Source organism: Natrix helvetica (assembly GCF_964273705.1).
Source record: "Natrix helvetica genome assembly, chromosome: 12".
Classification (NCBI taxonomy): Eukaryota; Metazoa; Chordata; class Lepidosauria; order Squamata; family Natricidae; genus Natrix; species Natrix helvetica.
Genome location: NC_138556.1, coordinates 27,437 through 43,144, shown reverse-complemented (window position 1 = coordinate 43,144; position 15,708 = coordinate 27,437).

Sequence of the window (15,708 nt, the reverse complement as noted above, 5' to 3'; positions counted from 1 at the left end):
TCGAATGACATGCATATGTTAGTGGTCTCCTGAGTCGGGGAAGCAAAAAAACACTCCATTCGCTCATCTGAGGTTTCCCTGCGGAGTTAGACCAAAGCTTATCTCCAAAATGGCAAAGGAACTCAATTAAGCCAGAAAACGTAATTTTTGACCCAGAGCTCGGTTTCGAACAACATACACATAGTGGTGTCCTAAATCGGGGAAGCTAAAGAACAATTCCATTCGCTCATCTGAGCTTTCCCTGAAGAGTTAGACCCATGACAGGAAAGCTAAAAAACCACTCCATTCGCTGATCTGACCAAAGGACACCTCCCAATTGGCACAGGAACTCAATTAAGCCACAAAAGGGAACTTTTGACACAGAGCTCGTTTCAACCACATACACATCTTAGTGGTGTCCTGGGTCGGGGAAGCTAAAAAACCACTCCATTCGCTGATCTGAGCATTTCCCGGGGAGTTAGACATAAGCGTACCTCAGAATTGGCAAAAGAGCCCAAATCAGCCAGAAACTTCACGTTTGACCCAGAGCTCACTTTCGAACCACATGCACATGTTATTGGTGTCCCATCTCGGGAAGCTAATAAACCACTCCATTCGCTGATCTGAGCATTCCCAGGGGAGTTAGACCAAAGCTTACATCAGAATTGGCAAAAGAGCCCAATTCAGCCAGAAACGTAACTTTTGACCCATCACTTTCGAACCACATGGACATGTTACTGGGGTCCTGAGTCGGGGAAGCAAAAAAACCACTCCATTCGCTGATCTGAGCATTTCCCGGGGAGGTAGACCTAAGCGTACCTCAGAATTGGCAAAAGGCCCCAGTTCAGCCAGAAACGTAACTTTTGACCTAGAGCTCACTTTCTGAGCATTCCCTGGGGAGTTAGACCAAAGCTTACATCAGAATTGGCAGAAGAGCCCATTCAGCTAGAAACGTAACTTTTGACCCAGAGCTCACTTTCGAACCACATGCACATTACTGGTGTACTGAATCGGGGAAGCTAAAAAAACCACTCCATTCGCTGATCTGAGATTTCCCCTAGGAGTTAGACCAAAGCTTACATCAGAATTGGCAAAAGAGCCCAATTCAGCCAGAAACGTAACGTTTGACCCAGAGCTCACTTTCGAACCACATGCACATGTTACTGTTGTCCTTTGTCGGGAAGCTAAAAAACCACTCCATTCGCTGATCTGAGATTTCCCCGTGGAGTTAGACCAAAGCTTACATCAGAATTGGCAAAAGAGCCCAATTCAGCCAGAAACGTAACGTTTGACCCAGAGCTCACTTTCGAACCACATGCACATGTTACTGTTGTCCCGAGTCGGGGAAGCTAAAAAACCACTCCATTCGCTGATCTGAGCATTTCCCGGGAGTTAGACCTAAGCGTACCTCAGAATTGGCAAAAGAGCCCAAATCAGCCAGAAACGTAACGTTTGACCCAGAGCTCACTTTCGAACCACATGCACATGTTATTGTTGTCCTTTGTTGGGAAGCTAAAAAACCACTCCATTCGCTGATCAGACCAAAGGCCACCTCCCAATTGGCACAGGAACTCAATTAAGCCACAAAAGGGAACTTTTGACAAAGAGCTCGTTTCAACCACATACACATCTTAGTGGTGTCCTGGGTCGGGGAAGCTAAAAAACCACTCCATTCGCTGATCTGAGCATTTCCCGGGGAGTTAGACCTAAGCGTACCTCAGAATTGGCAAAAGAGCCCAAATCAGCCAGAAACGTAACGTTTGACCCAGATCTCACTTTCGAACCACATGAATATGTTATTGTTGTCCTTTGTCGGGAAGCTAAAAAACCACTCCATTCACTGATCTGAGCTATCCCTGAGGAGTTAGACCAAAGCTTACATCAGAATTGGAAAAAGAGCCCAATTCAGCCAGAAACGTCACGTTTGACCCAGAGCTCAGTTTTGAACACGAAACACATATTGGTTATGTCCCATGAGAGGAAAGCTAAAAAACCACTCCATTCGCTGATCTGAACTTTCCCTGAGGAGTTAGACTAAATCGTATCAAAGAATTGGCAAAAAACCTGAATTCAGCCAGAAAACCTAACTTTTGACCCAGAGCTCGTTTCGGAACCACATACACATCTTAGTTGGGTCCTGGGGTCGGGGAAGCTAGAAAACCACTCCATTCGCTGACCTGAATTTTCCCTGAGGAGTTAGACTAAATCGTATCCAAGAATTGGTAAAAAACCTGAATTCAGCCAGAAAACCTAACTTTTGACCCAGAGCTCGTTTCGGAACCACATACACATCTTAGTTGGGTCCTGGGGTCGGGGAAGCTAGAAAACCACTCCATTCGCTGACCTGAATTTTCCCTGAGGAGTTAGACTAAATCGTATCCAAGAATTGGTAAAAAACCTGAATTCAGCCAGAAAACGTTACTTTTGTCCCAGAGCTCAGTTTCGAACACGACAGGAAAGTTAAAAAAACCACTCCATTCGCTGATCTGACCAAAGCTCATCTCCCAATTGGCAAAGGAACTCAATAGAGCCAGAAAAAGGAACTTTTGACACAGAGCTCGTTTCAACCACATACACATCTTAGTGGTGTCTTGGGTCGGGGAAGCAAAAAACCACTCCATTTGCTCATCTGAGGTTTCCCTGAGGAGTTAGACCAAAGCTTATCTCCAAAATGGCAGAGGAACTCAATTAAGCCAGAAAACGTAATTTTTGACCCACAGCTCGGTTTCGAACAACATACACATAGTGGTGTCCTAAATCGGGGAAGCTAAAGAACAATTCCATTCGCTCATCTGAGCTTTCCCTGAAGAGTTAGACCCATGGCAGGAAAGCTAAAAAACCACTCCATTCGCTGATCTGACCAAAGGCCACCTCCCAATTGGCACAGGAACTCAATTAAGCCACAAAAGGGAACTTTTGACACAGAGCTCGTTTCAACCACATACACATCTTAGTGGTGTCCTGGGTCGGGGAAGCTAAAAAACAACTCCATTCGCTGATCTGAGCATTTCCCGGGGAGTTAGACCTAAGCGTACCTCAGAATTGGCAAAAGAGCCCAAATCACCCAGAAACGTAACGTTTGACCCAGAGCTCACTTTCGAACCACATGCACATGTTATTGGTGTCCTATGTCGGGAAGATAATAAACCACTCCATTCGCTGATCTGAGCATTCCCAGGGGAGTTAGACCAAAGCTTACATCAGAATTGGTAAAAGAGCCCAATTCAGCCAGAAACGTAACTTTTGACCCAGAGATCACTTTCGAACCACATGGACATGTTACTGGTGTCCTGAGTCGGGGAAGCTAAAAAACCACTCCATTCGCTGATCTGAGCATTTCCCGGGGAGTTAGACCTAAGCGTACCTCAGAATTGGCAAAAGACCCCAGTTCAGCCAGAAACGTAACTTTTGACCTAGAGCTCACTTTCTGAGCATTCCCTGGGGAGTTAGACCAAAGCTTACATCAGAATTGGCAAAAGAGCCCAATTCAGCCAGAAACGTAACGTTTGACCCAGAGCTCACTTTCGAACCACATGCACATGTTACTGTTGTCCTTTGTCGGGAAGCTAAAAAACCACTCCATTCGCTGATCTGAGATTTCCCCGAGGAGTTAGACCAAAGCTTACATCAGAATTGGCAAAAGAGCCCAATTCAGCCAGAAACGTAACGTTTGACCCAGAGCTCACTTTCGAACCACATGCACATGTTACTGTTGTCCCGAGTCGGGGAAGCTAAAAAACCACTCCATTCGCTGATCTGAGCATTTCCCGGGAGTTAGACCTAAGCGTACCTCAGAATTGGCAAAAGAGCCCAAATCAGCCAGAAACGTCACGTTTGACCCAGAGCTCACCTTCGAACCACATGCAAATGTTATTGTTGTCCTTTGTTGGGAAGCTAAAAAACCACTCCGTTCGCTGATCAGACCAAAGGCCACCTCCCAATTGGCACAGGAACTCAATTAAGCCACAAAAGGGAACTTTTGACAAAGAGCTCGTTTCAACCACATACACATCTTAGTGGTGTCCTGGGTCGGGGAAGCAAAAAACCACTCCATTCGCTGATCTGAGCATTTCCCGGGGAGGTAGACCTAAGCGTACCTCAGAATTGGCAAAAGAGCCCAAATCACCCAGAAACTTCACGTTTGACCCAGAGCTCACTTTCGAACCACATGCACATGTTATTGGTGTCCTATGTCGGAAAGCTAATAAACCACTCCATTCGCTGATCTGAGCATTCCCAGGGGAGTTAGACCAAAGCTTACATCAGAATTGGCAAAAGAGCCCAATTCAGCCAGAAACGTAACTTTTGACCCATCACTTTCGAACCACATGGACATGTTACTGGGGTCCTGAGTCGGGGAAGCTAAAAAACCACTCCATTCGCTGATCTGAGCATTTCCCGGGGAGTTAGACCTAAGCGTACCTCAGAATTGGCAAAAGACCCCAGTTCAGCCAGAAACGTAACTTTTGACCTAGAGCTCACTTTCTGAGCATTCCCTGGGGAGTTAGACCAAAGCTTACATAAGAATTGGCAAAAGAGCCCAATTCTGCCAGAAACGTAACGTTTGACCCAGAGCTCACTTTCGAACCACATGCACATGTTACTGTTGTCCTTTGTCGGGAAGCTAAAAAACCACTCCATTCGCTGATCTGAGATTTCCCCGAGGAGTTAGACCAAAGCTTACATCAGAATTGGCAAAAGAGCCCAATTCAGCCAGAAACGTAACGTTTGACCCAGAGCTCACTTTCGAACCACATGCACATGTTATTGTTGTCCTTTGTCGGGAAGCTAAAGAACCACTCCATTCACTGATCTGAGCTATCCCTGAGGAGTTAGACCAAAGCTTACATCAGAATTGGCAAAAGAGCCCAATTCAGCCAGAAACGTAACATTTTACACCGAGCTCAATTTCGAATGACATGCATATGTTAGTGGTCTCCTGAGTCGGGGAAGCTAAAAAACCACTCCATTCGCTGATCTGAGCATTTCCCGGGGAGTTAGACCTAAGCGTACCTCAGAATTGGCAAAAGAGCCCAAATCAGCCAGAAACTTCACGTTTGACCCAGAGCTCACTTTCGAACCACATGCACATGTTATTGGTGTCCTATGTCGCGAAGCTAATAAACCACTTCATTCTCTGATCTGAGCATTCCCCGAGGAGTTAGACCAAAGCTTACATCAGAATTGGCAAAAGAGCCCAATTCAGCCAGAAACGTAACGTTTTTGACCCAGAGCTCGGTTTCGAACAACATACACATAGTGGTGTCCTAAATCGGGGAAGCTAAAGAACAATTCCATTCGCTCATCTGAGCTTTCCCTGAAGAGTTAGACCCATGACAGGAAAGCTAAAAAACCACTCCATTCGCTGATCTGACCAAAGGACACCTCCCAATTGGCACAGGAACTCAATTAAGCCACAAAAGGGAACTTTTGACACAGCTCGTTTCAACCACATACACATCTTAGTGGTGTCCTGGGTCGGGGAAGCTAAAAAACCACTCCATTCGCTGATCTGAGCATTTCCCGGGGAGTTAGACCTAAGCTTATCTCCAAAATGGCAAAGGAACTCAATTAAGCCAGAAAACGTAATTTTTGACCCAGAGCTCGGTTTCGAACAACATACACATAGTGGTGTCCTAAATCGGGGAAGCTAAAGAACAATTCCATTCGCTCATCTGAGCTTTCCCTGAAGAGTTAGACCCATGACAGGAAAGCTAAAAAACCACTCTATTCGCTGATCTGACCAAAGGACACCTCCCAATTGGCACAGGAACTCAATTAAGCCACAAAAGGGAACTTTTGACACAGAGCTCACTTTCTGAGCATTCCCTGGGGAGTTAGACCAAAGCTTACATCAGAATTGGCAGAAGAGCCCATTCAGCTAGAAACGTAACTTTTGACCCAGAGCTCACTTTCGAACCACATGCACGTTACTGGTGTACTAAATCGGGGAAGCTAAAAAAACCACTCCATTCGCTGATCTGAGATTTCCCCGAGGAGTTAGACCAAAGCTTACATCAGAATTGGCAAAAGAGCCCAATTCAGCCAGAAACGTAACGTTTGACCCAGAGCTCACTTTCGAACCACATGGACATGTTACTGTTGACCTTTGTCGGGAAGCTAAAAAACCACTCCATTCGCTGATCTGAACTTTCCCTGAGGAGTTAGACTAAATCGTGTCCAAGAATTGGTAAAAAACCTGAATTCAGCCCGAAAACGTTACTTTTGTCCCAGAGCTCAGTTTCGAACACGACAGGAAAGTTAAAAAAACCACTCCATTCGCTGATCTGACCAAAGCTCATCTCCTAATTGGCAAAGGAACTCAATACAGCCAGAAAAAGGAACTTTTGACACAGAGCTCATTTCAACCACATACACATCTTAGTGGTGTCCTTTGTCGGGAAGCTAAAAAACAACTCCATTCGCTGATCTGAGCATTTCCCGGGGAGTTAGACCTAAGCGTACCTCAGAATTGGCAAAAGAGCCCAAATCACCCAGAAACGTAACGTTTGACCCAGAGCTCACTTTCGAACCACATGCACATGTTATTGGTGTCCTATGTCGGGAAGATAATAAACCACTCCATTCGCTGATCTGAGCATTCCCAGGGGAGTTAGACCAAAGCTTACATCAGAATTGGTAAAAGAGCCCAATTCAGCCAGAAACGTAACTTTTGACCCAGAGATCACTTTCGAACCACATGGACATGTTACTGGTGTCCTAAGTCGGGGAAGCTAAAAAAACCACTCCATTCGCTGATCTGAGCATTTCCCGGGGAGTTAGACCTAAGCGTACCTCAGAATTGGCAAAAGACCCCAGTTCAGCCAGAAACGTAACTTTTGACCTAGAGCTCACTTTCTGAGCATTCCCTGGGGAGTTAGACCAAAGCTTACATCAGAATTGGCAAAAGAGCCCAATTCAGCCAGAAACGTAACGTTTGACCCAGAGCTCACTTTCGAACCACATGCACATGTTACTGTTGTCCTTTGTCGGGAAGCTAAAAAACCACTCCATTCGCTGATCTGAGATTTCCCCGAGGAGTTAGACCAAAGCTTACATCAGAATTGGCAAAAGAGCCCAATTCAGCCAGAAACGTAACGTTTGACCCAGAGCTCACTTTCGAACCACATGCACATGTTACTGTTGTCCCGAGTCGGGGAAGCTAAAAAACCACTCCATTCGCTGATCTGAGCATTTCCCGGGAGTTAGACCTAAGCGTACCTCAGAATTGGCAAAAGAGCCCAAATCAGCCAGAAACGTCACGTTTGACCCAGAGCTCACCTTCGAACCACATGCAAATGTTATTGTTGTCCTTTGTTGGGAAGCTAAAAAACCACTCCATTCGCTGATCAGACCAAAGGCCACCTCCCAATTGGCACAGGAACTCAATTAAGCCACAAAAGGGAACTTTTGACAAAGAGCTCGTTTCAACCACATACACATCTTAGTGGTGTCCTGGGTCGGGGAAGCAAAAAACCACTCCATTCGCTGATCTGAGCATTTCCCGGGGAGGTAGACCTAAGCGTACCTCAGAATTGGCAAAAGAGCCCAAATCACCCAGAAACTTCACGTTTGACCCAGAGCTCACTTTCGAACCACATGCACATGTTATTGGTGTCCTATGTCGGAAAGCTAATAAACCACTCCATTCGCTGATCTGAGCATTCCCAGGGGAGTTAGACCAAAGCTTACATCAGAATTGGCAAAAGAGCCCAATTCAGCCAGAAACGTAACTTTTGACCCATCACTTTCGAACCACATGGACATGTTACTGGGGTCCTGAGTCGGGGAAGCTAAAAAACCACTCCATTCGCTGATCTGAGCATTTCCCGGGGAGTTAGACCTAAGCGTACCTCAGAATTGGCAAAAGACCCCAGTTCAGCCAGAAACGTAACTTTTGACCTAGAGCTCACTTTCTGAGCATTCCCTGGGGAGTTAGACCAAAGCTTACATAAGAATTGGCAAAAGAGCCCAATTCAGCCAGAAACGTAACGTTTGACCCAGAGCTCACTTTCGAACCACATGCACATGTTACTGTTGTCCTTTGTCGGGAAGCTAAAAAACCACTCCATTCGCTGATCTGAGATTTCCCCGAGGAGTTAGACCAAAGCTTACATCAGAATTGGCAAAAGAGCCCAATTCAGCCAGAAACGTAACGTTTGACCCAGAGCTCACTTTCGAACCACATGCACATGTTATTGTTGTCCTTTGTCGGGAAGCTAAAGAACCACTCCATTCACTGATCTGAGCTATCCCTGAGGAGTTAGACCAAAGCTTACATCAGAATTGGCAAAAGAGCCCAATTCAGCCAGAAACGTAACATTTTACACCGAGCTCAATTTCGAATGACATGCATATGTTAGTGGTCTCCTGAGTCGGGGAAGCTAAAAAACCACTCCATTCGCTGATCTGAGCATTTCCCGGGGAGTTAGACCTAAGCGTACCTCAGAATTGGCAAAAGAGCCCAAATCAGCCAGAAACTTCACGTTTGACCCAGAGCTCACTTTCGAACCACATGCACATGTTATTGGTGTCCTATGTCGCGAAGCTAATAAACCACTTCATTCTCTGATCTGAGCATTCCCCGAGGAGTTAGACCAAAGCTTACATCAGAATTGGCAAAAGAGCCCAATTCAGCCAGAAACGTCACGTTTGACCCAGAGCTCAGTTTCGAACAGGAAACACATATTGGTTATGTCCCATGAGAGGAAAGCTAAAAAACCACTCCATTCGCTGATCTGAACTTTCCCTGAGGAGTTAGACTAAATCGTATCTCAGAATTGGCAAAAAACCTGAATTCAGCCAGAAAACCTAACTTTTGACCCAGAGCTCGTTTCGGAACCACATACACATCTTAGTTGGGTCCTGGGGTCGGGGAAGCTAGAAAACCACTCCATTCGCTGACCTGAATTTTCCCTGAGGAGTTAGACTAAATCGTATCCAAGAATTGTTAAAAAACCTGAATTCAGCCAGAAAACCTAACTTTTGACACAGAGCTCAGTTTCGAACACGACAGGAAAGTTAAAAAAACCACTCCATTCGCTGATCTGAACAAAGCTCATCTCCTAATTGGCAAAGGAACTCAATACAGCCAGAAAAAGGAACTTTTGACACAGAGCTCGTTTCAACCACATACACATCTTAGTGGTGTCCTTTGTCGGGAAGCTAAAAAACCACTCCATTCGCTAATCTGAGCATTTCCCGGGGAGTTAGACCTAAGCGTACCTCAGAATTGGCAAAAGAGCCCAAATCAGCCAGAAACGTAACATTTTACACCGAGCTCAATTTCGAATGACATGCATATGTTAGTGGTCTCCTGAGTCGGGGAAGCAAAAAACCACTCCATTCGCTCATCTGAGGTTTCCCTGAGGAGTTAGACCAAAGCTTATCTCCAAAATGGCAAAGGAACTCAATTAAGCCAGAAAACGTAATTTTTGACCCAGAGCTCGGTTTCGAACAACATACACATAGTGGTGTCCTAAATCGGGGAAGCTAAAGAACAATTCCATTCGCTCATCTGAGCTTTCCCTGAAGAGTTAGACCCATGACAGGAAAGCTAAAAAACCACTCCATTCGCTGATCTGACCAAAGGACACCTCCCAATTGGCACAGGAACTCAATTAAGCCACAAAAGGGAACTTTTGACACAGCTCGTTTCAACCACATACACATCTTAGTGGTGTCCTGGGTCGGGGAAGCTAAAAAACCACTCCATTCGCTGATCTGAGCATTTCCCGGGGAGTTAGACCTAAGCTTATCTCCAAAATGGCAAAGGAACTCAATTAAGCCAGAAAACGTAATTTTTGACCCAGAGCTCGGTTTCGAACAACATACACATAGTGGTGTCCTAAATCGGGGAAGCTAAAGAACAATTCCATTCGCTCATCTGAGCTTTCCCTGAAGAGTTAGACCCATGACAGGAAAGCTAAAAAACCACTCCATTCGCTGATCTGACCAAAGGACACCTCCCAATTGGCACAGGAACTCAATTAAGCCACAAAAGGGAACTTTTGACACAGAGCTCGTTTCAACCACATACACATCTTAGTGGTGTCCTGGGTCGGGGAAGCTAAAAAACCACTCCATTCGCTGATCTGAGCATTTCCCGGGGAGTTAGACATAAGCGTACCTCAGAATTGGCAAAATAGCCCAAATCAGCCAGAAACTTCACGTTTGACCCAGAGCTCACTTTCGAACCACATGCACATGTTATTGGTGTCCCATGTCGGGAAGCTAATAAACCACTCCATTCGCTGATCTGAGCATTCCCAGGGGAGTTAGACCAAAGCTTATATCAGAATTGGCAAAAGAGCCCAATTCAGCCAGAAACGTAACTTTTGACCCAGAGATCACTTTCGAACCACATGGACATGTTACTGGTGTCCTGAGTCGGGGAAGCTAAAAAAACCACTCATTCGCTGATCTGAGCATTTCCCGGGGAGTTAGACCTAAGCGTACCTCAGAATTAGCAAAAGACCCCAGTTCAGCCAGAAACGTAACTTTTGACCTAGAGCTCACTTTCTGAGCATTCCCTGGGGAGTTAGACCAAAGCTTACATCAGAATTGGCAGAAGAGCCCATTCAGCTAGAAACGTAACTTTTGACCCAGAGCTCACTTTCGAACCACATGCACGTTACTGGTGTACTAAATCGGGGAAGCTAAAAAAACCACTCCATTCGCTGATCTGAGATTTCCCCGAGGAGTTAGACCAAAGCTTACATCAGAATTGGCAAAAGAGCCCAATTCAGCCAGAAACGTAACGTTTGACCCAGAGCTCACTTTCGAACCACATGGACATGTTACTGTTGACCTTTGTCGGGAAGCTAAAAAACCACTCCATTCGCTGATCTGAACTTTCCCTGAGGAGTTAGACTAAATCGTGTCCAAGAATTGGTAAAAAACCTGAATTCAGCCCGAAAACGTTACTTTTGTCCCAGAGCTCAGTTTCGAACACGACAGGAAAGTTAAAAAAACCACTCCATTCGCTGATCTGACCAAAGCTCATCTCCTAATTGGCAAAGGAACTCAATACAGCCAGAAAAAGGAACTTTTGACACAGAGCTCATTTCAACCACATACACATCTTAGTGGTGTCCTTTGTCGGGAAGCTAAAAAACCACTCCATTCGCTAATCTGAGCATTTCCCGGGGAGTTAGACCTAAGCGTACCTCAGAATTGGCAAAAGAGCCCAAATCAGCCAGAAACGTAACGTTTGACCCAGAGCTCACATTCGAACCACTTGCACATGTTATTGGTGTCCTATGTCGGGAAGCTAATAAACCATTCGCTGATCTGAGCATTCCCAGGGGAGTTAGACCAAAGCTTACATCAGAATTGGCAAAAGAGCCCAATTCAGCCAGAAACGTAACTTTTGACCCAGAGATCACTATCGAACCACATGGACATGTTACTGGTGTCCTGAGTCGGGGAAGCTAAAAAACCACTCCATTCGCTGATCTGAGCATTTCCCGGGGAGTTAGACCTAAGCGTACCTCAGAATTGGCAAAAGACCCCAGTTCAGCCAGAAACGTAACTTTTGACCTAGAGCTCACTTTCTGAGCATTCCCTGGGGAGTTAGACCAAAGCTTACATAAGAATTGGCAAAAGAGCCCAATTCAGCCAGAAACGTAACGTTTGACCCAGAGCTCACTTTCGAACCACATGCACATGTTACTGTTGTCCTTTGTCGGGAAGCTAAAAAACCACTCCATTCGCTGATCTGAGATTTCCCCGAGGAGTTAGACCAAAGCTTACATCAGAATTGGCAAAAGAGCCCAATTCAGCCGGAAACGTAACGTTTGACCCAGAGCTCACTTTCGAACCACATGCACATGTTACTGTTGTCCCGAGTCGGGGAAGCTAAAAAACCATTCGCTGATCTGAGCATTTCCCGGGGAGTTAGACCTAAGCGTACCTCAGAATTGGCAAAAGAGCCCAAATCAGCCAGAAACGTAACGTTTGACCCAGAGCTCACTTTCGAACCACATGCACATGTTATTGTTGTCCTTTGTCGGGAAGCTAAAAAACCACTCCATTCACTGATCTGAGCTATCCCTGAGGAGTTAGACCAAAGCTTACATCAGAATTGGCAAAAGAGCCAAATTCAGCCAGAAATGTGACATTTTACACCGAGCTGAATTTCGAATGACATGCATATGTTAGTGGTCTCCTGAGTCGGGGAAGCTAAAAAACCACTCCATTCGCTGATCTGAGCATTTCCCGGGGAGTTAGACCTAAGCGTACCTCAGAATTGTCAAAAGAGCCCAAATCAGCCAGAAACTTCACGTTTGACCCAGAGCTCACTTTCGAACCACATGCACATGTTATTGGTGTCCTAGGTCGGGAAGATAATAAACCACTTCATTCTCTTATCTGAGCATTCCCCGAGGAGTTAGACCAAAGCTTACATCAGAATTGGCAAAAGAGCCCAATTCAGCCAGAAACGTCACGTTTGACCCAGAGCTCAGTTTCGAACAGGAAACACATATTGGTTATGTCCCATGAGAGGAAAGCTAAAAAACCACTCCATTCGCTGATCTGAACTTTCCCTGAGGAGTTAGACTAAATCGTATCTCAGAATTGGCAAAAAACCTGAATTCAGCCAGAAAACCTAACTTTTGACCCAGAGCTCGTTTCGGAACCACATACACATCTTAGTTGGGTCCTGGGGTCGGGGAAGCTAGAAAACCACTCCATTCGCTGACCTGAATTTTCCCTGAGGAGTTAGACTAAATCGTATCCAAGAATTGTTAAAAAACCTGAATTCAGCCAGAAAACGTTACTTTTGTCCCAGAGCTCAGTTTCGAACACGACAGGAAAGTTAAAAAAAACCACTCCATTCGCTGATCTGAGCATTTCCCGGGGAGTTAGACCTAAGCGTACCTCAGAATTGGCAAAAGAGCCCAAATCAGCCAGAAACGTCACGTTTGACCCAGAGCTCAGTTTCGAACACGAAACACATATTGGTTATGTCCCATGACAGGAAAGCTAAAAAACCACTCCATTCGCTGATCTGAACTTTCCCTGAGGAGTTAGACTAAATCGTATCTCAGAATTGGCAAAAAACCTGAATTCAGCCAGAAAACCTAACTTTTGACCCAGATCTCAGTTTCGAACACGACAGGAAAGTTAAAAAAACCACTCCATTCGCTGATCTGACCAAAGCTCATCTCCCAATTGGCAAAGGAACTCAATAGAGCCAGAAAAAGGAACTTTTGACACAGAGCTCGTTTCAACCACATACACATCTTAGTGGTGTCCTGGGTCGGGGAAGCAAAAAACCACTCCATTCGCTCATCTGAGGTTTCCCTGAGGAGTTAGACCAAAGCTTATCTCCAAAATGGCAAAGGAACTCAATTAAGCCAGAAAACGTAATTTTTGACCCAGAGCTCTGTTTCGAACAACATACACATAGTGGTGTCCTAAATCGGGGAAGCTAAAGAACAATTCCATTCGCTCATCTGAGCTTTCCCTGAAGAGTTAGACCCATGACAGGAAAGCTAAAAAACCACTCCATTCGCTGATCTGAGCATTTCCCGGGGAGTTAGACCTAAGCGTACCTCAGAATTGTCAAAAGAGCCCAAATCAGCCAGAAACTTCACGTTTGACCCAGAGCTCACTTTCGAACCACATGGACATGTTATTGGTGTCCTATGTCGGGAAGCTAATAAACCACTCCATTCGCTGATCTGAGCATTCCCAGGGGAGTTAGACCAAAGCTTACATCAGAATTGGCAAAAGAGCCCAATTCAGCCAGAAACGTAACTTTTGACCCATCACTTTCGAACCACATGGACATGTTACTGGGGTCCTGAGTCGGGGAAGCTAAAAAACCACTCCATTCGCTGATCTGAGCATTTCCCGGGGAGTTAGACCTAAGCGTACCTCAGAATTGTCAAAAGAGCCCAAATCAGCCAGAAACTTCACGTTTGACCCAGAGCTCACTTTCGAACCACATGGACATGTTATTGGTGTCCTATGTCGGGAAGCTAATAAACCACTCCATTCACTGATCTGAGCTATCCCTGAGGAGTTAGACCAAAGCTTACATCAGAATTGGCAAAAGAGCCAAATTCAGCCAGAAATGTGACATTTTACACCGAGCTGAATTTCGAATGACATGCATATGTTAGTGGTCTCCTGAGTCGGGGATGCTAAAAAACCACTCCATTCGCTGATCTGAGCATTTCCCGGGGAGTTAGACCTAAGCGTACCTCAGAATTGTCAAAAGAGCCCAAATCAGCCAGAAACTTCACGTTTGACCCAGAGCTCACTTTCGAACCACATGCACATGTTATTGGTGTCCTAGGTCGGGAAGATAATAAACCACTTCATTCTCTGATCTGAGCATTCCCCGAGGAGTTAGACCAAAGCTTACATCAGAATTGGCAAAAGAGCCCAATTCAGCCAGAAACGTCACGTTTGACCCAGAGCTCAGTTTCGAACAGGAAACACATATTAGTTATGTCCCATGAGAGGAAAGCTAAAAAACCACTCCATTCGCTGATCTGAACTTTCCCTGAGGAGTTAGACTAAATCGTATCTCAGAATTGGCAAAAAACCTGAATTCAGCCAGAAAACCTAACTTTTGACCCAGAGCTCGTTTCGGAACCACATACACATATTAGTTGGGTCCTGGGGTCGGGGAAGCTAGAAAACCACTCCATTCGCTGACCTGAATTTTCCCTGAGGAGTTAGACTAAATCGTATCCAAGAATTGTTAAAAAACCTGAATTCAGCCAGAAAACGTTACTTTTGTCCCAGAGCTCAGTTTCGAACACGACAGGAAAGTTAAAAAAAACCACTCCATTCGCTGATCTGAGCATTTCCCGGGGAGTTAGACCTAAGCGTACCTCAGAATTGGCAAAAGAGCCCAAATCAGCCAGAAACGTCACGTTTGACCCAGAGCTCAGTTTCGAACACGAAACACATATTGGTTATGTCCCATGACAGGAAAGCTAAAAAACCACTCCATTCGCTGATCTGAACTTTCCCTGAGGAGTTAGACTAAATCGTATCTCAGAATTGGCAAAAAACCTGAATTCAGCCAGAAAACCTAACTTTTGACCCAGATCTCAGTTTCGAACACGACAGGAAAGTTAAAAAAACCACTCCATTCGCTGATCTGACCAAAGCTCATCTCCCAATTGGCAAAGGAACTCAATAGAGCCAGAAAAAGGAACTTTTGACACAGAGCTCGTTTCAACCACATACACATCTTAGTGGTGTCCTGGGTCGGGGAAGCAAAAAACCACTCCATTCGCTCATCTGAGGTTTCCCTGAGGAGTTAGACCAAAGCTTATCTCCAAAATGGCAAAGGAACTCAATTAAGCCAGAAAACGTAATTTTTGACCCAGAGCTCTGTTTCGAACAACATACACATAGTGGTGTCCTAAATCGGGGAAGCTAAAGAACAATTCCATTCGCTCATCTGAGCTTTCCCTGAAGAGTTAGACCCATGACAGGAAAGCTAAAAAACCACTCCATTCACTGATCTGAGCATTTCCCGGGGAGTTAGACCTAAGCGTACCTCAGAATTGTCAAAAGAGCCCAAATCAGCCAGAAACTTCACGTTTGACCCAGAGCTCACTTTCGAACCAAATGGACATGTTATTGGTGTCCTATGTCGGGAAGCTAATAAACCACTCCATTCGCTGATCTGAGCATTCCCAGGGGAGTTAGACCAAAGCTTACATCAGAATTGGCAAAAGAGCCCAATTCAGCCAGAAA